Below are 26,252 nucleotides of genomic sequence, written 5' to 3'. Positions count from 1 at the left end.
GTGCTTGAAAAGCATCATTATTGTTATTCTGCATACTTATTAATGGTGCTTGAAAAGCATCATTATTGTTATTCTGCATACTTATTATTAATGGTGCTTGAAAAGCATCATTATTGTTATTCTGCATACTTATTAATGGTGCTTGAAAAGCATCATTATTGTTATTCTGCATACTTATTATTATTATTAATGGTGCTTGAAAAGCATCATTATTGTTATTCTGCATACTTATTATTATTATTATTAATGGTGCTTGAAAAGCATCATTATTGTTATTCTGCATACTTATTATTAATGGTGCTTGAAAAGCATCATTATTGTTATTCTGCATACTTATTATTATTAATGGTGCTTGCAAAGCATCATTATTGTTATTCTGCATACTTACTATTATTATTATTATTATTATTATTAATGGTGCTTGAAAAGCATCATTATTGTTATTCTGCATACTTATTATTATTATTATTATTATTAATGGTGCTTGAAAAGCATCATTATTGTTATTCTGCATACTTATTATTAATGGTGCTTGAAAAGCATCATTATTGTTATTCAGCATACTTATTATTATTATTATTCTTCCGGACACTTTTTCGGCGCGTAACGTGTCCCGCAGCTTTTGTCCTAGACCCATGAATGAGGTGTCAAATCGACCGGCTCATTGAGGACAGGTGTGCTATGACTTTTATAAGCGATCGGAATTCCGGAATTCCCGGTACGGAAGCTCAAAGGGGTTTTTTTTTCCCATAGACTTGAATGGGGAATTCTTAAAATTCTTTTGTTCTCTCTGTAGATGTAAAGGAGACTCTCAATACATGTAACTATCAACTCCACACTATCAATCCAATGATTCCACAAGTATTGGCCCCCAGTCAATACACTTTTGTCCAAAAGTATTGGCACCCCACCGGGTATTCACGTGACGTCATGTATAGCCCCGCCCCCAACAAACTGTTCTATGCAGTATAATATTAAGTAGAATTCCATAATGACTGCAGTTTTGACATGAAATTTCAAAACACTTAGTAGTCACTTTTGAAATGTCAAAACACTTAGTAGCCACTTTTGTCCAAAAGTATTGGCACCCCACCGTGTATTCACGTGACGTCACGTGTAGCCCCAAAATAAGCGAAATCATAAGTTTTGCACAACATGGATGTGTCATATATCAAAACACTCAGCCCAGTGAGGGGAACTGCCTCACGCGTGTTTTAGTCACGTAACGTGACGTCACGTGTAGCCCCGCCCCCCAAATAAGCGAAATCAAAAATTTTGCACAACATGGACATGTCATATATCAAAACACTCAGCCCGATGAGGGGAACTGCCTCACGCGTGTTTTGGTCACGCCACGTGACGTCACGTGTAGCCCCACCTCCAAAGTAAGCGAAATCAAAAAGTTAGCACAACATGGACATCCATCCATCCATCCATCCATTTTCTACCGCTTATCCGGGGCCGGGTCGCGGGGGCAGCAGCCTAAGCAGGGACGCCCAGACTTCCCTCTCCCCAGACACTTCCTCCAGCTCTTCCGGGGGAATACCGAGGCGTTCCCAGGCCAGCCGAGAGACATAGTCCCTCCAGCGTGTCCTAGGTCTTCCCTGGGGCCTCCTCCCGGTTGGGCATGCCCGGAACACCTCCCCAGGAGGCATCCGGAACAGATGCCTGAGCCACCTTAGCTGACTCCTCTCGATGTGGAGGAGCAGCGGCTCTACTCTGAGCTCCTCCCGGGTGACCGAGCTCCTCACCCTGTCCCTGTCCCTGCGGAGGAAACTCATTTCGGCCGCCTGTATCCGGGATCTTGTCCTTTCGGTCATGACCCAAAGCTCATGACCATAGGTGAGGGTAGGAACGTAGATCGACTGGTAAATAGAGAGCTTCGCCTTGCGGCTCAGCTCTTTCTTCACCACAACAGACCGGTATATCGACCGCATCACTGCAGAAGATGCACCGATCCGCCTGTCGATCTCCCGCTCCATCCTTCCCTCACTTGTGAACAAGACCCCAAGATACTTAAACTCCTCCACTTGAGGCAGGAGCTCTCCACCAACCTGAAGAGGGCAAGCCACCCTTTTCCGGTTGAGAACCATGGCCTCGGACTTGGAGGTGCTGATTCTCATCCCCGCCGCTTCACACTCGGCTGCAAACCGTCCCAGTGCACGCTGAAGGTCCTGATTTGAGGAAGCCAACAGGACAACATCATCTGCAAAAAGCATAGACAAAATCCTGTGGTCCCCAAACCGGACTCCCTCCGGCCCCCGACTGCGCCTAGAAATCCTGTCCATATAGATAATGAACAGGACCGGTGACAAAGGGCAGCCCTGCCGGAGTCCAACATGCACCGGGAACAAGTCTGTCTTACTGCCGGCAATGCGAACCAAACTCCTGCTCCGGTCATATAGGGACCGGACAGCCCTTAGCAGAGGGCCCCGGACCCCATACTCCCAGAGCACCCCCCACAGGTCACCACGAGGGACACAGTTGAATGCCTTCTCCAGATCCACAAAGCACATGTGGACAGTTTGGGCAAACTCCCATGAACCCTCCAGCAACCTGGCGAGGGTATAGAGATGGTCCAGTGTTCCACGACCGGGACGAAACCCGCATTGTTCCTCCTGAATCCGAGGTTCGACTATCGGCCGAATTCTCCTCTCCAGTACCCTGGCATAGACTTTTCCGGGGAGGCTGAGGAGTGTGATCCCCCTGTAGTTGGAACACACCCTCCGGTCCCCCTTCTTAAACAGAGGGACCACCACCCCAGTCTGCCAGTCCAGAGGCACTGTCCCCAGCCTCCATGCGACGTTGCAGAGGCGTGTCAACCAAGACAGCCCCACAACATCCAGAGACTTGAGGTACTCAGGGCGGATCTCATCCACCCCCGGTGCCTTGCCACCGAGGAGCTTCTCAACTACCTCAGTGACCTCAGCTTGGGGGATCGACGAGTCCACAACTGAGCCCTCGGCCTCTGCTTCCTCAATGGAAGACAAGTCGGTGGGGTTGAGGAGAACCTCGAAGTACTCCTTCCACCGTCCGAGGATGTCCCCATTCGAAGTCAGCAGATTCCCACTCCCACTGTAAACAGCGTGAGCAGGGCACTGCTTCCCCCTCCTGAGGCGCCGGACGGTTTGCCAGAATTTCTTCGAGGCCAACCGATAGTCCTTCTCCATGGCCTCACCGAACTCCTCCCAGACCCGAGTTTTTGCCTCCGCAACCACCCGGGCTGAAGCTCGCTTGGCCCTCCGGTACCTATCAGCTGCCTCCGGAGTCCCCCGAGCCAACCAGGCTTGATAGGACTCCTTCTTCAGCTTGACGGCATCCCTTACTTCCGGGGTCCACCACCGGGTTCGGGGATTGCCGCCACGACAGGCACCGGAGACCCTACGACCACAGCTCCGAGCGGCTGCGTCGACAATGGAGGTGGAGAACATGGTCCACTCGAACTCAATGTCTCCAACCTCCCTCGGGATCTGGTTGAAGCTCTGCCGGAGGTGGGAGTTGAAGTTCTCTCTGACTGGAGACTCTGTCAAACGTTCCCAGCAGACCCTCACAGTACGTTTGGGTCTGCCAAGTCTGTCCAACTTCCTCCCCCGCCATCGGATCCAACTCACCACCAGGTGGTGATCAGTTGACAGCTCCGCCCCTCTCTTCACCCGAGTGTCCAAGACATACGGCCGGAGGTCAGATGAAACAACCACAAAGTCGATCATTGACCTCCGACCTAGGGTGTCCTGGTACCATGTGTACTGATGGACACCCTTATGCTCAAACATGGTGTTCGTTATGGACAAACTGTGACTAGCACAGAAGTCCAATAACAGAACACCACTCGGGTTCAGGTCTGGGGGGCCGTTCCTCCCAATCACGCCCCTCCAGGTGTCACTGTCGCTGCCCACATGAGCGTTGAAGTCCCCCAGTAGAACGATGGAGTCCCCGGTTGGAGCACTTTCCAGCACCCCTTCCAGAGACGCCAAAAAGGTCGGGTACTCTACACTGCCATTTGGCCCGTAAGCACAAATAACAGTGAGAGACCTATCCCCGACCCGCAGGCGCAGGGAAACGACCCTCTCATTCACCGGGGTGAACTCCAACACATGGTTGCTGAGCTGGGGGGCTATGAGCAAGCCCACACCAGCCCGCCGCCTCTCACTGCGGGCAACTCCAGAGTAGTAGAGAGTCCAGCCTCTCTCAAGGAGTTGGGTTCCAGAGCCCAAGCTATGCGTGGAGGCAAGCCCAACTATCTCTAGTCGGTATCTCTCAACCTCCCGCACCAGCTCAGGCTCCTTTCCCCCCAGCGAGGTGACATTCCATGTCCCTAGAGTCAGATTCCGTGTCTGGGGATTGGGTCGCCGAGGCCCCCGCCTTCGACTGCCACCCAATCCACATTGCACCAGCCCCTTACGGTCCCTCCTGCAGCTGGTGGGCCCACAGGAGATCGGCCCCACGTCGCTCCTTTGGGCTGAGCCCGGCCGGGCCCCGTGGGGTAAGACCCGGCCACCAGGCGCTCGCATGCAAGCCCCAACCCCGGGCCTGGCTCCAGAGTGGGGCCCCGGTTGCGCCATACCGGGCGACGTCACGGACCTTGTTATTAACTCACTCAAAAGGGGTATTTGAACCGCTCTTGGTCTGGCCTGTCACCCAGGACCAGTTTGCCTTGGGAGACCCTACCAGGGGCAGAAAGCCCCAGACAACATAGCTCCTAGGATCATTCAGGCACACAAACCCCTCCACCACAATAAGGTGGCGGTTCGAGGAGGGGAACATGGACATGTCATATATCAAAACACTCAGCACGATGAGGGGAATTTGCCACGTGCAAGCACCATTCACATTTTCTTCAGGCACCCCACCGGGTATTCACGTGACGTCACGTGTAGCTCCGCCCCCAACAAACTGTTCTATGCAGTATAATATTAAGTAGAATTCCATAATGACTGCAGTTTTGACATGAAAAACACTTAGTAGTCACTTTTAAAATGTCAAAACACTTAGTAGCCACTTTTTTCCAAAAGTATTGGCACCCCACCGGGTATTCACGTGACGTCATGTGTAGCCCCTCCCCCAAAATAAGCGAAATCATAAATTTTGCACAACATGGATGTGTCATATATCAAAACACTCAGCCCAATGAGGGGAATTGCCTCACGTGTGTTTTGTTGACGTCACGTAACGTCACGTGTAGCCCCGCCCCCAAAATAAGCGAAATAAAAAAGTTAGCACAACATGGACATGTCATATATCAAAACACTCAGCCCGATGAGGGGAACTGCCTCACGCGTGTTTTGTTGACGTCACGTGACGTCATGTGTAGCCCCGCCCCCAACGTAAGCGAAATCAAAAAGTTTGCACAACATGGACATGTCATATATCAAAACACTCAGCCCGATGAGGGGAACTGCCTCACACGTGTTTTGTTCACGTAACGTGACGTCACGTGTAGCCCCGCCCCCAAAATAAGCGAAATTAAAAAGTTTGCACAACATGGACATGTCATATATCAAAACACTCAGCCCGATGAGGGGAACTGCCTCACGCGTGTTTTGGTCACGTCACGTAACGTCACGTGTAGCCCCGCCCCCAACGTAAGCGAAATCAGAAAGTTAGCACAACATAGACATGTCATATCAACATATCATGTGACATATCAAAACACTCAGCACGATGAGGGGAACTTGCCACGTGCAAGCACATTCACATTTTCTTCAGGAAATGTACGTTCTAGTTATTATTATTCTTCTTAGACAAAAATTTATCAAGAGTAACTCCTCCTAGGGCTTTCGAGCCACATGCACCAAATTCGGATATGTCGTAGACCCTGGTCTGAAGTTTGTTGCTATTACTTTTCTAAACGATCAGAATTCCGGCATTCCCGGTACGGAAGCTCAAAGTGGCCTTTTTTCGTATCCACTTCCATTATAAACTTTGGAGGTTTATAACTCGGCAAGTGTTCGAGCGATTTACACCAAACTCGGACAGGTTCTTTAGGACGTTACTCCGGACGAAGTTTTTGTCTCGGCGTTCCGACGGAACTTTTGGTTTTCCCGTAGTCGACGATGGAACGTCCCATAGACTTGAATGGGGAATTCCTAAAATTCCTCTAAGCTTTCACACACGCAGCATGCGCAGAGCTCAGGCACGGCTTCTCTCCTGTGTTCTATGCAGTATAATAATAAGTAGAATCCCATAATGACTGCAGTATTGACATGAAATGTCCAAACCCTCAGTAGCCACTTTTTGCCAAAAGTATTGGCACCCCACCGGGTATTCTGGTGACGTTGCGTGACATCACGTGTATAGCCCCGGCCCCAAAATAAGCGAAATCAAAAATTTGCACAACATGGACATGTCATATATCAAAACACAGCCCAATGAGGGGAAGTGCCTCACGTGTGTTATGGTCATGTCACGTCACGTGTCGTCACGTGAAACTAAAAAAATTAGCACAACATGGACATGTGACATATCAAAACACTCAGCACAATGTGGGGAGCTACCTCACGTGTATTTTGCTCACGTCACGTGACGTCACGTGTAGCCCCGCCCCCAAAATAAGCGAAATCATAAATTTTGCACAACATGGACATGTGACATATCAAAACACTCAGCACAATGAGGGGAACTGCCTCACGTATATTTTGGCCTCGTCACGTGACGTCACGTGTAGCCCCGCCCCCAAAACAAGCAAAATAAAAAATTTGCACAACATGGACATGTGACATATCAAAACACTCAGCACAATGAGGGGAACTGCCTCATGGGTATTCGGATCACGTCACATGCTCATGTCCGCTCCAAAAGTATTGGCACCCTAGCGGTCCAGTAGCTTTCACAATCTTTCTGTCCACTTGCCTCCAAAAGTAACACTGACCCTTATGTCCACTCGCCTCCAAAAAGCACCGGCCTTTGCGAATACTTGCACCGTCAAAGCCAACATCAAAGTTTGTCTCGATGAACATTACAAATCTAGTTTTGTATTTTTGTCTGATTGTTGTCTTGTGTTAAAAAATAAATCAGACTTTACTCAACAGTTACTCAGTACTTGAGTAGTTTTTTCACCAAGTACTTTTTTTACTCTTGTTCATGTAATTATTTGGATGTCTACTTTTTACTTTTACTTGAGTCATATTATTCTGAAGTAACAGTATTTTTACTTGAGTACAATTTTTGGCTACTCTACCCACCTCTGGTTTTATGATATTGAATGTTAGGAAATTATATTTCTTGTTACGTTGGTTTGTTTTAGTCCTTGGTTAACGACTGCAGCTAATCCCTGCTAGTTACCCATTAGTCCATGTCCCCCCTCCGTTCCCCCTGGGATTTACGCCCATGATAACATCCTGCACAGTGAATAGCTGATAGCACTGGTGGCATTCTGAAATGGAAAAAGTAAAAATAAATAAATAAATTAGTGAATAATACATATGGGTCTTATATTGTAGTAGATAAACTGAAAGAATAGACTAACTGAAAGATAGATCTAAGTATTATCCATCAAAGTATTATCAGTTCAATGCAAATGCTAATCAAAATTCCACTACTACATTCAAACAATACTGTCTGGATGGCCTATTATGCTCTCTACTTATCATACTAAAAGGAACACATGCATCCCCCCATATCACAGGTTCATATTCAAGACCATTTACACCTGTCCCTGAACAATGCAACAGGCATCACCCCAAAAATCCAGAACATTCAGAGCCTGCTTTTCTATCTCCTAATGCTATAAACTGCTACTTGGGCAACACTCATAAAAAAATCTCAGGATTGTTAAATAACAAACAAAAAACTACAAAGCTACAGGGAGTTTCGGATACTGCTCTATATGATGGAGTTTCAAATTCATTCATTCATTCATTTTCTACCGCTTATCCGAACTACCTCGGGTCACGGGGAGCCTGTGCCTATCTCAGGCGTCATTGGGCATCGAGGCAGGATACACCCTGGACGGAGTGCCAACCCATCGCAGGGCACACACACACACACACTCTCATTCACTCACTAGGGACAATTTTTCCAGAGATGCCAATCAACCTACCATGCATGTCTTTGGACCAGGGGAAGGAAACCGGAGTACCCGGAGGAAACCGAGGCACGGAAAGAACATGCAAACTCCACACACACAAGGCGGAGGCGGGAATCGAACCCCCAACCCTGGAGGTGTGAGGTGAACGTGCTAACCACTAATCCACCGTGCCCCCGGAGTTTCAAATACCACATACATTTTTTTCTTGTGTTTAATTATGATCTAATCTAAACTAAGTACAAATTTAACAGAAAAGCAAATTTAACAGAAATGAGTTACAATTAATCATCTAACAGTATAAATTTCAATTTGTGACCATGTGAGAAGTGCAGAGTCTTTATGTAATGTGTAAGGTGCACAGGCTATTTTGATTACCACTCTGGCCCAATGTTGTACAATTACAACATGGACTTAACAAGCTCTGAATCAAATTTTATTAATGTTTTCAAAAATACCTAAACATATGTGTTCTAGACATTGTAATAAACGTCTAATAAATGACAAATCCAGTGATGCAAAAAAATAGAGATGAGCTCAACGCGAAGTTTGCAGGTAGAGTGAGTTCATGGCCAAATGACTGGACCTATAAACACTTCTTCTATCCAATAGCATTATGAGGACAAACAAAAGAACCCATTAACTATGTAAATGTGGTCTTGAGAAAAAAAAACATTTGCAGGCCTTTTTTAAAAATTGTTAAAAGTGATGTTGTAATTCTGCAACAGTGGGCTTTACAGGGTTAATTGTCAATTGTGATTTCTTTTATCATCCATAGACATCCCAAGAATTAACAATGCACCAGGGTGATGATTTCTGCCTGCTAACACATCAATTTGCAGATGGTTATGTTTAATTAATCATGGGAGCCAATATTTTGGAATGGTTTAAGGAGATGAAAAGTTTATACAAAAATATTTTAAAGGAGTTATCAAGTTGATAATTTGATATTTTTATCCAAGAATATCATATAAAAGGCAAATGTTAATATTTAATAACTTACTAACTGTTATCTGATGTCCAGTATCAGCTCATGTGTGCTGATCCCCTATAGCCAAAAAATAGTTGAATTTTAATTGATTTCTTTTGGGTCAAATTGCACTTGGTACCAAATCTATTCTGTATTTACACAAAGAAAAATGAGGACATTTTGAGGACTACTTATACTGTACAGGTGGTTCTTTTTGGACCAGTTGACTCCAGTTGGAAATTTGTAACCTGTGCTATGTATTGGACAGTCTATTATACAGTGTCTGTAGAAAGCCATCATACTCCTTTGAAATAGTTAATTTATTTGTCATTGTCGTTCAAGATATCCTTGAATCAAAATAGTCTAGCACTTCCTTTTTCAGGAAAGTCTTCCTTCATGCCAAGCTGCAATACAGGCCAGGTTTGTGTAAAGCTTGTGAGATACAGTTGTGCTCAGTTGTGCACCTCATACCTTGGGAGAATTTGCAAGAGGTGCATATCTTTGCAAGAAGGTGTATATTTTTTTTTAAAGAAAGCATGAGTGATAAAGCAAACTAAATTCATTTTATTTCTTATAGGACTTAAGTTAATATGGTATGCATAACAAAATTCAGGTGGTATACCTGAATGCCTCCAGTTACTGTAAATTGTTTGGTGGTCTTGCACAAACAGCATGTTTGAAATCTCCCCAAAGTGGCTTATTGATTTAATTAATTACCTTAATTAATTTTCTGATAACATGCTGTATTCATCTTGGCATCAATTTTTCCTAACTTCCCTGTGCCACTGGAGCTCACACAGCCCCAAATCATTTACATTTACATAATTTGGCAAATGCCCTTATCCAGAGCGACGTACAAAATTGCTTCAGTTTCTATCATTGAATGCATGAACTCTGGTTCACTAGGCTACAGCCTTAAGATACCATGAGCCCAAATCACTGTTCAAAGTTTTTTTTTATTATTTATTGATTGATTTATTTATTTACTTATTTTTTAAATACACACATACAACAAACAGGGAAGAAAGTGCTATTTGAAAAGTAGATCTTTAACCGTCGTTTGAAAATAGCCAGTGACTCAGCTGTTCGGACCTCTAGGGGAACCTTGGTGCAAGAACAGAAAAGAGACTTGTAGTTACCTCTTACCTCTTACCTGGAGAGATGGTTGGGACCAGTCAAGCATTGCTGGTAGGTCTAAGGGTGTGAAGTGCAGTGCGAGGAGCGATGCAGGCTTTGAGGTAAGAGGGAGCTGGTCCATTTTTGGCTTAGTAAGCAAGCATTAGTATTTTAAATTCAGCGGGGTGGTATGCAAGAACTTAGGCATGTTGAAAACAAGTTGTGCAGCTGCATTTTGGATCATTTGCAGCGGACAAATTGCGTTCATAGGTAGATAATGACATAAAAGATCCCCCACCTTGCTTTACAGTTTGGATGGTGTACTTTTAACTATAGGCCTTGTTGACTCCTCACTAAACATAATGAGGAGTCAACACTGCTGCTGTCCTGAAGGAGGGCCTTTTTGTGGCATGGGCACAGTAGCGGCTCCTGGGAATTCAACCCTTCTTGTGCTCCAACACTGCTTTTTTTCTAGAAGAGCCTGTATATCTCTAGATGTTGTTTGTCGGTTTTTCTTTGCATCCAGAACAATTCTTCTGGCAGCAGTGGGTTAAATCTTTCTTGGCCTTCCTGACTGTGGCTTAGTATCAACAGAATCTCTTATTTTCCACCTCTTTATCAGAGTGTAAACAGTACTGACTGACATTTTCAAGTGTTGAGATATGTGTTTATGTCAGGAATGGCAGGCAAGGAAACAAATGCGAGACACAGCTCAGATTTCAAATTAAAAGTCTTTAATATTAGCTGAGCACGTTCGCCTCACACCTCCAGGGTTGGGGGTTCGATTACCACCTCTGCCTTGTGTGTGTGGAGTTTTCATGTTCTCCCTGTGCCTCGGGGGTTTCCTCCGGGTACTCCGGTTTCCTCCCCCGGTCCAAAGACATACATGGTAGGTTGATTGGCATCTCTGGAAAATTGTCCGTAGTATCTGATTGCGTGAGTGAATGAGAGTGTGTGTGTGTGTGCCCTGCGATGGGTTGGCACTCCGTCCAGGGTGTATCCTGCCGTGATGGCCGATGATGCCTGAGGCTCCCCGTGACCCTAGAAGTTCGGATAAGCGGCAGAAAATGAATGAATGAATGAATGAATGAATGAATGAATAATATTAGCTGGCTTAAAATGGAGGTGGTCCTCCAGGGAGCGGGAAAAGATCAGTATGTCATCAAGGTTGTTTATGGGTTATGTTAATCCCTCTCCACTGCTTCTCTCAATTTCTGGATGCCTCTCAACCCGAGGCATTTTTGATTTATCTTGTTATTTTATTATAATTTTTTTATTTAGTGCTATGTAGGGGCTTTATCTGAAGTCATGGATTACAATTTAGAGTTTGTATACCTCTTAAAATGATGTGTGTTTATTTTTGTCATTGATATTCTTTGTTGTATTTATTTGTTGTATTTATTTATTTATTTGTTATAATTTATTTAATTAATTCATTTAATGTAATTTTAAATCTCTCTCTCTCTCTCTGTATGTTCAGCTTCAGATGCTGATAATTTAATATCACACATCAGATAGCAGAAAATAAATACAACACTTTTTCACTGACATTGTTAATTAGAATAAACTGTTGATATTATATCCTCACAAACACATAATCTTTAAAGTAAATCTTTAGCTAAGATAAAAATTTGTTTGTGAAAAGGGTTATTGTGTCTTTCTACAGGTTGCGTGATTGTGTTGCCTCAGATGAAGTCTGCGCTGCTCTAATTTCAGCTCTGAGATCAAACCCCTCACACCTGAGAGACCTGAATCTGTCTGGTAATAATCTAGGAGACTCAGGAGTGAAGATTCTCTCTGCTATACTGGAGAATCCTCACTGTAAACTGGAGACACTGAGGTAAAATTATATTTTAAAGTGTAATGATAAATCATGGTCTAATGTTCATGTTAATACTTTATTTTGATAGGATGTGTGAAGAAATGCTTTTCAATTGTCTGTGACATAAAAGTAGAATAAAATGGTTACAATAAAAAATACAAATAGAACGCTTATCACTGTTAATGAGTAATATGTGAATGTGAACAATTTTCTTAACTTTTGTGACATTTTGGGGTACTTATGGTCCAGTAGGGATCAAAATCTTGTAATTCTCCTGTCTATAAAAAGTAAGGATTGTGTCATTGTGTCTCTGTGCAGGTTGTATAATTGTAGTGTCTCAGATGAAGGCTGTGCTGCTCTTAATTTAGCTCTGAGATCAAACCCCTCAGATCAAAGACACCTGAATCTGTCCCAGAATAATCTAGGAGACTCTAAAGGGTGCTCTAATGGACAGAGTGATGACCTCTTAATCATTACTTTGTACAATTCTCTTAAGTTTCAATACATATCAAATTAACAGCTTAGGTAAAAAAAAAACAAAAAAAAAAACACTGTTTGCCAGTTCCCTATATTTAATCTGAACTTTTCTTACAATTGTCTTTAATGGTGTTTTGTGTTCAGTAAACTGTGTTGATGTGAAATTCATGTGAAGGCAGAAAACAGGGATTCAGACAGTCTACAAAATGTCACAAATGAGTTCGAGTGATTGTTAACAAACATTGTGTCTTCTGTCATTCCTGTAATTTTCACCTCAGTTTGTTCTTAAAGTCTGCACTTAATATAAATGTAGAACAAGATCTAAATGACACAGTAGAGCATAAGAGGATAAGAGCAGTGATGTGATGGGAAAAGATCTGCTCATTATCCTGTTAGAACTTGTGGAAGTTCTCATTTGTTCTAGTTAAATGTTAGAACAGATGTTAGTAAGAATGAAGAAATGTTGAATGATTCATTATAAACAGGAGATGATAATGTTTCTGTTGGAGCAGAGACATGAAGTACCACAGTCCACTTTGTGCTGATTAATTCACATTTTTCTTTTAGTTTTTTTTTCTTTTTAATTCACATGTTTTTCTTGATGAAGTCTCCTGTATTCCTTTATTACCACAATGGGAAAGAGTGAACATTGTTATAAGCACATCACTTCTTTTGTTATAACAGATTAAAGACAGAAATAAGAGAAGTGTGTTTCATCCTGCATAATGAATCAGACTGCAAATTATTATACACAGTGTACAATGATGCAGGAATTCAAAGCTCAGAAACACACCACCAGTAAACAATGATGAGATGTATGTCCTGAGAGAATGTGACTATATCCTGTCAACTGAATTCATAATAACTACTGCTTACTTGCACATTGTACAGTTTCAGTATGCTTGTAAATATGTTTAGAACTCTGGTTTGGTGTTCTTTTCTCCTAAAATGATGGGTTGTTGTTTGGGGTACAATAGACATATGGACAGAAATCAAGCTAACAGCAGTTAGCTAACAATAACCACAACATTAAAGAAAGTTAAACACATACACAGTTTAGTAATATTATCAATAATTAAAAATGAACGCCATTACCCATATTGTATTTATTAGTCATATTTTACATCCAATAAAGTATATTTTGAAACAATATAGTATGATTTTTTTTGGAGTCTATAATTGCTGAGTTAAACTGAGATGTTTCAATCACTGGGAAGTGAATGTGACTCAATTGTACATTTCTATAGACTGGGCTACTCTATATGAATTTGTAAATATGCAAATAAGCCTGCCACTATGCCCTGGAAACACTGAAAAACACTGGGTTGCTGGAATAATTCATCATTATTTTCATATTTCAACATATAATCATTTGTACAAGATAGTTTTTGATAAGAATATTGTACTGGACATGCTATAAAGTATCTATTATTTTGCTGAGTCATGCTTTCAGTATCAACATGAATCATTTCATTATACATAAATACCTCAATCAATTAGTTTATATTTTTGTAACGCCCCCTGCCCTACTTAGTTGTGTCAAGTCTAAGCTCTTTAGGGTGGGGCGACAGGTTCAATAACTTGGGGTCTCTCGACTAAAGAAATTACTATACTCTGATAACTAAACTCTGAAATACACAATAAAGAAACATTCTTAAAAAAAACAGTTTTGTATTTATTTTTACCGATATAAAATGTTGCAAGGTGAATTATAGAATTTGTATATGTATATGTTTAAGTAAGTAAGTTGACATGTGTTACAACATATAAGAATGAATAACAATAACCAATAGGTATTATAACAAACAAAATTAGTGTCCAATCCAATGTAAACAGTCCAAACACTTCCCTTTGCAATATACTTAAACACCCAGCAAGGAATATGCACTCAAAGGAAAATACTTAACCACTCTTACTGTTAACTATTTTAGTAACGGTGCAACTGTAAACTTTAAACCAACACATAAATTACACAAAGTGTAAATTTCAAAATAAAATCTTAGTGGGCCCACTCACACAAGCAAACACTCACTCACCCAACCCCCCGATGCAGGCCTGTGTCGTTGCTTGAGTGCGTTGTGGCCTTGGAAATGTTTACAATTGGCCTCTTCACTCAAATGAGCCAAAACCAAACCAATAACAGGTCTCTTTGCTCTGGTGATCACTCACAATCCTCTGTGAATAGTGGTACGTTTCTCGTGACCCAAGGCAAACCGAACAGTCTTGATGAATGCAAGTTTTCGCCACCGAGTGCTTTTCACTCGCCCGATCACAACTTGAACTCAAACTGATCTCTCTAAGTGTCAAACTCAAAGTATTAAATAGCACAACACCACGGTAATACGCCGAATGTTGTATATCCGTCCTGTAACGTTACGTAGAGGCACACCGGATCAACACAAACGGGCAGTTTCTTCTCCAAGGAAAAAATGGTCTCACCAACAGTTGATAAGATGAAATCACAGTCCATTAACACATATCCTGGGTTAACATTACTACATAAACAAACAAAACACTTTCACAAAGAAACAAATCCATATAACTCACGTTTAACGGTTATTTTAAATTTTGTCTTTGTTTTTTCTCTAGCACGAGCGTTTCTGCTTCCGAACTCTCTCGAACGCGACTCGTCCCAATCTCTCTCTCCTTTGATTGACTCATTAACCACCAATCGCATTACACTCTCATATGCATAGGTGGATATAAAATAATAAACATCCAATCACAGAAAAGATAAAAACTAGATAGTAACCAGCACATGTCTTCCAGGTGCATTTACACCAAACTTTAGTGTATGCACGGGGTTTTTTCTCAACTCTTTCGCCACCATTGACGAACTAAAGGGATACACACACATTTTCAGATCACAAAAAAAAAAATGTTAATCTCTTTAAACACAACACAGTTTAATGAATAGTGTACTTAAACCTTATTACAAACAAACCTTTTCAGCCACAAATATCTGAATATGGCAGATATTAAAAATAGCTTTTAAATAACTATGACTGGAGCATATTTGTAGTAAAAGAAACAACTAGTAAGAGGGTTACATTTTCAAAAGTAATTAAGTGTTGTTTTTTTATAGATCCCTTCAAAGACGTACTCTGTGTACTATTCATGGTATTTGTAAATAAATAAAGTAGAAATATGATTTTATTTTGGAGCTCAAGACAATGTATATGCCAGGGTCCTGATGTACACCACTAATGAAAAGACACAATCTTCTATAAGTATCTTTGACAAACAGTGACCAGGCTTCCCAGGTTCTACTTATAGTCGGTATTGCAAATCAGATATGTGCAGAACTGTTCAATTGTTTCTCACAAAAAATTAGAGAAAACTCTGCCGTTGCCATTTTTTAGTTGTACTTAATTTTGCAGAAGCCTGGCAATCATTCCTGAAAAACCTTTGCATGCTGGGGCCAGCTTGGGATAGTGGTATGCTGGTCCAGCATTAGTTGCTGGTTGCTGGTGTGCTGGCCAACCAGCCTGGGATGCTGGTGTACTGGCCGACCAGCCTGGGATGCTGGTGTGCTGGTCCAGCATTAGGTGCTGGTTGCTGGTATGCTGGCCAACCAGCCTGGGTTGCTGGTGTGCAGGTCCAGCATTAGGTGCTGGTTGCTGGTATGCTGGCCAACCAGCCTGGGATGCTGGTGTGCTGGTCCAGCATTAGGTGCTGGTTGCTGGTGTGCTGGACGACCAGCCTGGGATGCTGGTGGGTCAAGATATGTTGTCTTTTGGATGCTAGTATAATCCCAGCAAGACATCAAAACCCATTTGTTACATATCACATTTCTTAGTGCATATTCATAGTTAAATAAAGACCAAGACAATTTTCTACAGAATTCTAATTCACTTTTTAATAAAGAAAAACATTCTGGATATTCCTATCATTTACATGACTTTCTTTTTTTGTTTGTTAATGTCCATAATCTTTTCTGTGATATAACGGCCAGACTTTAAGGCCCTGCCTTCCAATTCCTCCTTTGCAATATTTTTTTGCTCTAGCCATTCACGGAAGGTGGCTGAAAAACAAAAAACAAATATAAGCATCACATACTTATCACTGTGTCCAAAAAAATAAATAAATGCAGCTTATTTATTTTTAAATAAACAAAAGACCATTCATAACCATTTTTACCTTATGTAGTGTGACAGTTCTGATGTGGTTAGAATGGATTAAGAGGAATTAGATATTATGCTAACTTGCTGAGTAGAAAAGTGCCTCTGTTCACACCCAATTTTTGCAAACCACATATGGCTTAAGTGCAATAAAAAAATCTGAAAGGTGAACATGCCATCACTACTGTCCACAATATTTCATGCTTACTGACATTATTGTGTACAATATTACCATCAACCGAATATTAGCTAACGGCCTAGTAACACGTTAGAAACTGACCAATCATGTGGCTCCATGTCGCTAAACTGTTTTACAAGTTTACCCGAGTACTGTTTACGAACTATGCTAAGAAATGCTTTTTTTCCGAGTTTAGATTTGGGCTACTGTTTAAACTGTTTCCACCAGAGAGAGAAAGCATCTTGGTTACCTGATCCATTACCAAAACAAGAATTATAGCTGTGAGAAAGATATTTTTATAAAGGGACACTAGAATTTGTGCCCAGAATAAACTGTGTTTATTAAATCAATCAAATATTTAATTCTATGGCTTCAGATAGGACATCATAGATCATTTGTAAACAACCTTACTCCTCAGGATTTTGATGAACCAAAAGATTCTGCTTTAGTCTCACTATTTGAGATGAGAGTCACATGACCTGCTCCTCTATAAGACACAGAGAGATTACCTTACCTCAGTTTCTCCAGTTTACAGTGAGGATTCTCCAGTACAGCAGAGAGAATCTTCACTCCTGAGTCTTCTAGTTTATTAAAGGACAGATCCAGTTCTCTCAGGTGTGAGGGGTTTGATCTCAGAGCTGAAGTCAGAGCAGCACAGCCTTCATCTGAGACACCAAACCAACATAACCTGTGGAGAGACACAATGACACACTTCAATAACAGATTTTGATCTTGGTCTAAGACTTACTTTAAAGATAATGTATTTGTAAAATTATTTTATTATTCTAATTAACAATGTCATTAAAAATTATCATAATGAGTAAGATTTAGTTTAACTGTTTAGTTTGGAATATTATTACTTGCTTGTGTTTCTAGTCAAAAACCTTCACATACTGTATAGTATGGGTTTTGTGCATTCGTGATTGAATAATATGGTTTTCCTCATTAGAGTCTATAGAATAATCGTGAATTAATTGTGATTAAAATTTGGAGCACAATAATTTAGTTTATTATTTTTACTCTTATTGTGCATCCTTACTGCCCATTCTTTTTCCCCAATTAAAAAAAAGTTATCAATCAATTCTGTATTCATGAGAGGATTTTCTTTAAGTGATGCACTTCCTGATTACTGAAATGATCTTCATTTTTTTTCATTCTGCATGTAACGGGGATTATTTCACCCGTTGTGTAGGGGAATCAATTGCATTCAATGCCCTGTTAGATTGGACAATGAAAAGATCTTGGTCCCTGCTCCCCAAGTTTTTAGTCCCCTTTTTATTTTTATTTTTTCATCTTATTGTTCTTGGACACCACCGATCGACAGGGGTAGGATTCAAGTATAGTATTACAGTATTACACGATGACACCCTAAAGTAATATTGCATGTAATGCTCCTCTCTTCCTGGATCAAGATAAATGAAATGCCCCTACTCCCTGACAGCTCTCAACAAAAAGGTACATTTCAAGTAAATGAAAAAGAAGTTAAACAATATTTATTTTTATATGATTAGTCGTTACCTGTTACTACCATAACTATCACTTGTTTTACCAACTAATATTAAAATTAAATAAACAAAAACAACAAAAAAATGATTTACAGCCTTTGTGCTCTTTGGAATCCATACTATTAGATTACAGTGTGAAAAATGACTTGTGAGTCTTCAAGATAAAACACTAAATATATTAATATGTACATGCACATTCATTCATTCATCTTCTACCGCTTATCCGAACTACCTCGGGTCACGGGGAGCCTGTGCCTATCTCAGGCGTCATCGGGCATCAAGGCAGGATACACCCTGGACGGAGTGCCAACCCATCGCAGGGCACACACACACACACACTCATTCACTCACGCAATCACACACTAGGGACAATTTTCCAGAGATGCCAATCAACCTACCATGCATGTCTTTGGACCGGGGGAGGAAACCGGAGTACCCGGAGGAAACCCCCGAAGCACGGGGAGAACATGCAAACTCCACACACACAAGGCGGAGGCGGGAATCGAACCCCGACCCTGGAGGTGTGAGGCAAACGTGCTAACCACTAAGCCACCGTGCCCCCCCCATGCACATTCAATGAATAAATATCAAAACATTCACATTAAAATGAAACACACAAAAAAAAACCATAGGCATACACAACAAAATATCTCCTTTAAAGCCGATATTTCGTTGTTCCCAAGAAGGACGGGGGGCTGTGTCTGATTTTTGGGTCCCACTCTAGGGGCGTGTCACCGTCGCAGGTCTCTTCCGATGGATGCCTTGCTTTCGGGTTGGGGAGGGGCCTAGAATGGCCGTCTGCCCAGGGTCTATGGGAGGGCCCATATCTCTCGTGGCACATAAACTGCCTGGAGATGAGGGCTGTGTTTCTAACACTTTCTTCCACACCTCAGGGGCTGCCATGTCTTAGTACAGACAGACAGCACTGCGGTGGTTCCCCATATCAATCATCAGGGCGGTCTGTGTTTGCGCCCCATTTCAGGTTGGCACAGCAGATTCTGCTCTGGGCAGAGACCAGGTTCCTTTCACTGAGAGTGATTTTCATCCCAGGGCATGTAAATAGGGAGGCAGACTTCCTCTCGAGGCAGGTGCTGAGGCCCGGGGAGTGACATCTCCACCCCCACATGGTGGAGCGGATTTGGTCTTGCTTTTCTCGGGGCCTGTCCCCATCTACTCTAAAGGTGTACGTGGCCGCCATCACTGCGAACCACGAACCTGTCCTCGGGGCCTCCTTGGGTAGGCACCCTCTGGTCTCTCGCTTTCTGCATAGTGTCAGGCGGCTGAGGCCTTCCTGCAGACTGCACCTTTCTTCCTGGGACCTCTCTGTGGTCCTGGAGGTGCTGCTGGAAGCCCCCCTTTGGGCCCATGGAGTCAGCCTCTGAGAAGTTTCTGACCCTGGAGTTGGCTCTGCTCCTAGCCTTGGCCTCTCTCAAGAGAGTGGGGGATTTGCAGGCCTTGTTGATCACCCCCCGCCTACCTAGAATTTTCCCCTGGCATGTCCAAGGATTTTCTGCACCCTGGGGCAGGATATGTCCCTAAGGTGCCCAGGATGGCTGGCTGTCCAATCATACTGTGGGCCTTCTGTCCCCCGCCCCATGAGTCGGCGGAACAGGAGAGGCTGCATTTTCCCACTGAGGGCCTTGAGGACTTATGTCCACTGGTCTAGCTAATGGAGTAACTCCTCCGCCCCTTTTTGTCTGTCTTGGGGGCCCGGAATAAGGGTAATCCGGTTTCCAAGCAGTGCCTGGCGCACTGGGTAGTGGAGGCCATTAGCTCAGGCCTATGAGGTGTGCGGTCTTGCCTCTCGGCATCAGGGCTCACTCCGCAAGGGGTATTGCCTCTTCCAGTGCCTTGGCCAGGGGTGTTCCTTTTGGAGATGTTTGTGTTGCGGCAGGTTGGTCCTCTCCGCACACCTTCATCAGGTTCTATAACCTGGACTTGGACCCCACTCATAGGTCCCAGGTCCTGCAGAGCCTTTGATGGTCTGTTCCCAGTCTGCTCGTACTCTCTCATGGCCTCTGGCACAAGTGTTCCCATAGCGTCAGCACTGACGCAGCATCTCGTTCCTATCTCAGGGAACCGGGTTACATACGTAACCTGGTGTTAATTTCCCTTTTTGAATACCAGAAAAACTGTCCTGATTTTATGTCTTGGAGGAGGATGCTACAATTTGTAAAAAATAAAAGAAAGTGAGTGAGTGTGAGCTAGATGCCTACTTGTTACATCCCTAAAGGTGTTTTGTGTGAGTGCCTGATTGGCTTGGGGAGATGTCAATCATCTTTTGGCTTGACCTATCCGCTGGCAATGAACTTCATATATCCGGCGGATATAAAAGCGGCAGGAAAAGAAGCGACGGGAGACCCTTCCGCTTTGCCTTTTGCTGTTGTTGCCACGTTACTCAGGGTGTATACTAATTCGACAAAGGGGAGACCCTTCTGCTTCTCCTTTTTGCTGTTGTTGCATGTTACTCAGTTTGTATGATAATTAATTACACTGTTACCTTAAAAACCTTGGGGTCGCATTTCCTCTCTCTGTCTAAGGAGCTTTTACTCCTTTTGTTCATACCAGAGGAAGTGGGACAGAGAAGATGTCGCGTGACTTCCATAATACCACACGTAGGTAACTCGGTGTTAGATACACTAGGTAAGAGGTGTACGCCACCCCTTTATGTTTTGTTAAGTAGGATAGAGTAGGGAAGTATACGGCGCTTATTTTCATTAGTTAGGTTGGGGGGTTAAACAGTTAGTATTGGTTTTGTTATTTTTCTTTATTTACTTTGGCGTCACTACCGTCTCATTTTCTCTTGGTTAACATTTTTATAGTTTTGTTAGAGTTGTCCCGTTTTTTTCACCTGGACAATAAACCACATTTCATGGTTATTTCTTGTCCCTGCATTTCTTTGCCCTACTACACCCACAAAAGAACACCACAGCCATAAATGTTACGCCTTACCCTAGACCACGTACAAAAAGGTCATAATACTACTGAATCAGTTACTTTGCAAATAATATTCTGAAGGAGTGAATGTTAGACTCTAGAGATAAGGAATGACTCGATGGAGTTACTGTTACACAGTGATATCTGAAGCACATATGTATTTACTTACATTGCTTTTCTGGATGCTGTAATCACAGGCATCATCTTCAGAACAACATCTTCTGTTATCTTATCTGTACTGAAATATTTTCTCAAGTCAAATTCACCCAGCTCCTGTGCTGATGTCAGTAACAAACACCAGAGCAGACCACTGTGGAGAAGAAAGTTCTCTTTGTTTTCCAGATTTCAGGTAGTGTTGTTTTTCCTCCACTAGAGAATTATCACCCAGTCCATTCAGAAGGTGTAACAGATTGATAGATTTCTCTGTAGGAAGATCTTTACTGATCTTCTTCTTAATGTACTGAACGGTTTCCTTTATGCTCTGGGAGCTACTTCCTGTCTGTGTTACTAAAACATGTAAGAGTTTCTGATTGAGTTCCAGTGAGAGACCTACAAGAAAGCGAAGGAAAAGATCCAGATGTCCAGTCTGACTTTTTAAAACCTGATCTACAGCACTCTTTCAGTACATGTGAGATGCATATGAATTTAAAAATATTTATCACCATCATCAGCATCGTCCACCAAGTAAAGTCCGGCTTTTGTATCAGAACATTTCTCTTCTCCATCATGAAGGTCAGGTGCACATACAGAGCTGCGAGATGCTCCTGAACACTCAGATGAACAAAGCGGTACACTTTACAATGGTGAAGCCCAAACACCTCTCTGAAGATCTGAGTACACACACCTGAGTACACTGCTGCTTCTCTCACATCAATACCACACTCTCTTAGGTCTCCATTATAGAAGATCAGGTTCCCTTTCTTCAGCTGCTGAAAAGCCAGTTGTCCCAGTTTAAGAAGCATTTCTTCTTCACCCTGCTGCTTCTTTGAGTATTTTTCTCTTATGATGTTTGTCTGAATGATGAGGAAGTGTGTGTACATTTGAGTCAGAGTCTTGGGGATCTCTTCACTCTCTGCTTCACCCAACATTCTCTCTAGAACAGTGGCTGAAATCCAGAAGAAGACTGGGATGTGACACATGATGTAGAGGCTTCTTAATGACTTCAGGTGTGTGATGATGTTATTGGCCAGGCTCTGATCACTGATTCTCTTCCTGAAGTACTCCTCCTTCTGTGGGTCATTGAACCCTTGTACCTCTGTGACTTGATTCACACACTCAGAGGGGATTTGATCAGCTGCTGCAGGTCTGGAGGTGATCCAGATGACAGCAGATGGAAGCAGATTCCCTTTGATCAGGTTTATCAGCAGCACAGGCACTGATGCTGATTCAGTTACATCACACACTCTCACTGTGTTCTGGAAATCTAGAGGAAAATGACACTCGTCCAATCCGTCAAAAATGAACAAAACCTTTTCCACACTGGACATTTCTGTTTCTTTTGTTTCCTTAAAAAAGACATGAAGGCGCTCCATCAGACTCAGATTCTGGTCCTTCATCAAATTCAGCTCTCTGAAAGGAAGTGGAAATATGAGGTGGACATCCTGATTTGCCTTCCCTTCAGCCCAGTCCAGAATGAACTTCTGCACAGAGACTGTTTTTCCGATGCCAGCGACTCCCTTTGTCAGCACAGTTCTGATAGGTTTGTCTTGTTCAGATAAAGGGATACATGTCATTGCATTTGATTGGTGTTTCCTCTGTTGTTGTTCTCCTGGATGCTGCATCGATCTGTCTCACCTCATGTGCATTATTGATTTCTCCACTGTCTCCCTCTGTGATGTAGAGCTCTGTGTAGATCTCATTCAGGGGTGTTTGGGTTTATTATCACTCCATTCAAACACTGAAACTTCTTCATCAGATTTAATTTCAACTTTTTTCTGGAATTCATTTAAAGCAGCAGATTCTGGGTCGTGCCTGTGATATGGAGAAGCAGGAAGAGTTCATTTATTCATTTATTAGACTTAATCATCTGTTTTCAGTAATCTAACCAATATACTCTGTAGTATATAGACTATTATTTGGACACTTATGCCATATTTGAATGCTCTATCATATAAATTTCACTGCATTACAAAGCAACATGTCATTTGAAGAAAGATACCACAAGCACAGATTCCAATCAAAACATTTCCCCCAAAAAAAGACAGCGAATTTTAAACACATAATAGTGGCTTTATTAAAGTCAAAATGTCTAGTGTAGTAGTATTTAATTTGCACCCTGTTTATCTCGTTAAATTACCCTATAAGTGTGCCTTTAGCATTGACATTAAAAGTCAAGTACCTGTGTAGAAGTGAGGAGTCTACAACTTTAAACTCCGGATGATGATCCATAGACTCATGACTCTTCATGGAGATACAACTGGGTGTTGGTGATTCTGATCTCTTTCCCTGGAGTTTACTGTACAACATTATGGACACTTCTTTAATCATTTATTTACAATCTTTACAGTTTTAAATTCACTTCCTAACTGAATGTGGATTTTTTACATACAATAAACAGAATTACTTTTTTATGCTCAATGGTGACTGTGGTAGCTTTTTTCACTAGAGGAGCCTTTATTTAAGTTCATTTTATATTTACTCACTAAATACACTGTAGCGATGAGGCAAAGGCGAGTGAGGATCCAATTGCAGTTAAACATTTAATAAACAAAACAAGAAACAGGAACACAGACAGGTAGGCAAGACTAGGCAGAACACCTAGCTAACAGGAAACAGAAACACATACAACGACTAGCAACAGGGAAGTGAACAAACAGTGTATAAATATTAGACAGGAACCAATCACAAAGCAGAGACAATGAGTAACTAAGACAACAAACGAGAGGGAATGAATGAGTTCAATGAGTGTCCATGGCAACAAACGAGTGGGCGGAGCAAACAATTAACAGCAGGGCAAGACAGCAGACAGAATCAGGGCAAAACACAGACAGACTCATTACAGTAGCATTGCACAGGAACTAAGAGACCAAACCTGTTCCAGTCCCTGTGTACAAAGGACCTACAAATTGGATTCTGTACGCTTTTGCTATAGTATCTAGACCCCATTGAGAAAAACTTGGAAGTTAGCATAGGCCAGGCAAACACCAGAGTCAAGGCTCCCCAGAATCCCAGCCCTGAAGGTAGGGTTTTCTTTTTGTAACACCTGCCATAGATGACCTATCTAAGGTCCTGTCTAGCCTTACAAAATATGATCATCTAATTGGGATCATTTGCTTTGCTCCTGTCTGTTTGAAAACTATTAGCCAGAGAGCTACATCACAGAGATATCAAGGTGAGAGTAGGTGAAGTAGCCTGCTGGAGTTTTACTGCAGTAAGTAGTGTGGCCGCTGGAAATGATGAACAGGACCAACAAATACAAATGGGGTTCTTTTATTCCCGAAAACTAAGTGTATTTGAGACAGAGAATCAGCCCTCCAAAGGGTCACGAAATGAAAAACAGAAATAAAATTAACAATCCAAATTAACAGTTTTTTTCTCTGTTTAAATCGTGATATACATATCACCTTTACAAATCAACTTAATGTACATGTTTCTTAACTATACTTGTTCTAATTTCCCAATAAACAAATAATAAAATCAATAACCAAAGTCATAAAAGAAATAACAAAAGCAATGCCGTTTACTAGTAAAAGAACTAGAACTTAGTAACAAAAGTAATCCAATTTAGTATCAAAAGTAATCCCAAAAGTAATACGGTAGTGGCAGGACTGTAAAAGAAAACAAAACATGTTTCACAATAACACCACCTTAAACCTCAAATAAGATATCCAATTTAAACAAAATAAGCATTACTCACTTTGAAACACAAGCACACGCGGATCTTTCCAGAAGAACAGGCCCCGGGTACACGTGGTGAGTTAGCTTCTTGCTAATGGCTACACCGGTCCACATTGGCATCCGCACACGCATACACACGGCCAAATAACTCGGTATTCTAATGAAACCTCTCCGTAAGATGATCTTCACTCCCCGAAACTGGCACGTATAGGAACAGACACGCAATCCAGCGCAAAAACCTGATAAACGGAACACAAAACACATGTATAGCAGCACATGCAAAGCTCTGTTTCTCATGCTTTCTAGTGATGGGCAGTTCGTGAACGAATCGTTCTTTTGAACTGGTTCTTTTTAGTGAACTGGATGAACCAGTTCACCAAATCGGACTGATTCGTTCCAAACAGTTCGCGTCTTGAGTCAGTGCTGATCCACAAGTTACTAAAGTTACTCACTTTCGGTCATGCCTGACAGCCCCTCCGACTCTAAATAAACTAATATCCCGGAGTATATGTAACTCCTGTACACTGAACTGAGACATGTTGTGCTGAGAGAACTGTGAGCTCGAGCTGTTGATACTGCGCATATGTGAATCACTGAACCGATACAGCGAATCATCAGTACACTCAGAGCTGATCCTGACCTCCCTGGGGCCCTAAGCAAAATTCTGCATAGGGGCCCTCCTACCTGACCCTTGAGCCATGTAAACCATTTGCCACACATTCACACTTGACACTTCACTGCTCCCACTACAAACCTCCCTCCTTTTAAAAAAGTTTCCTCCATCTCTTGGTCAAAGAGTAAAACAATACAGAATTGAATGAGGTATAAACAAATCTTTATTGAATGGAATATTTTAAATAGAATTTTGAGTTGAAAATTAGCAATTGAATTGAATTTAAAGTGAATATTAACATTATCTTAAATAAGCAGAAAATAATAAAATATAACAAAATAATATATAGAATAATATATATGTATATATATATATATATATATATATATATATATATATATACACGTATATATATACGTATATATATATACGTATATATATACGTATATATATATATATATATACGTATATATATATATACGTATATATATACGTATATATATATATATACACTATACACACACACCTACTGTATATGTATATACAGTATGTATGTCTGTATAAAGAAATAGAACACAGCTTTGGATTCTGGGATTAAATTGACCTGGCATTATGCCCATTCCAATGTAAATCCATTGGTTTCCATATTGCAT

The 26,252-nt window shown here is 41.9% G+C and overlaps 1 pseudogene; it reads right to left on the bottom strand.

The window, feature by feature from the left end:
• Positions 1-19,155: 19,155 nt before the first annotated feature.
• On the bottom strand, positions 19,156-25,027 carry LOC132859452 (NLR family CARD domain-containing protein 3-like; annotated as a pseudogene).
• Between the last annotated feature and the right edge of the window lie 1,225 nt (positions 25,028-26,252).

Source organism: Tachysurus vachellii, chromosome 16, assembly GCF_030014155.1.
Source record: "Tachysurus vachellii isolate PV-2020 chromosome 16, HZAU_Pvac_v1, whole genome shotgun sequence".
NCBI lineage: Eukaryota > Metazoa > Chordata > Actinopteri > Siluriformes > Bagridae > Tachysurus > Tachysurus vachellii.
This window is presented reverse-complemented; position numbering and strand designations above follow the sequence as displayed.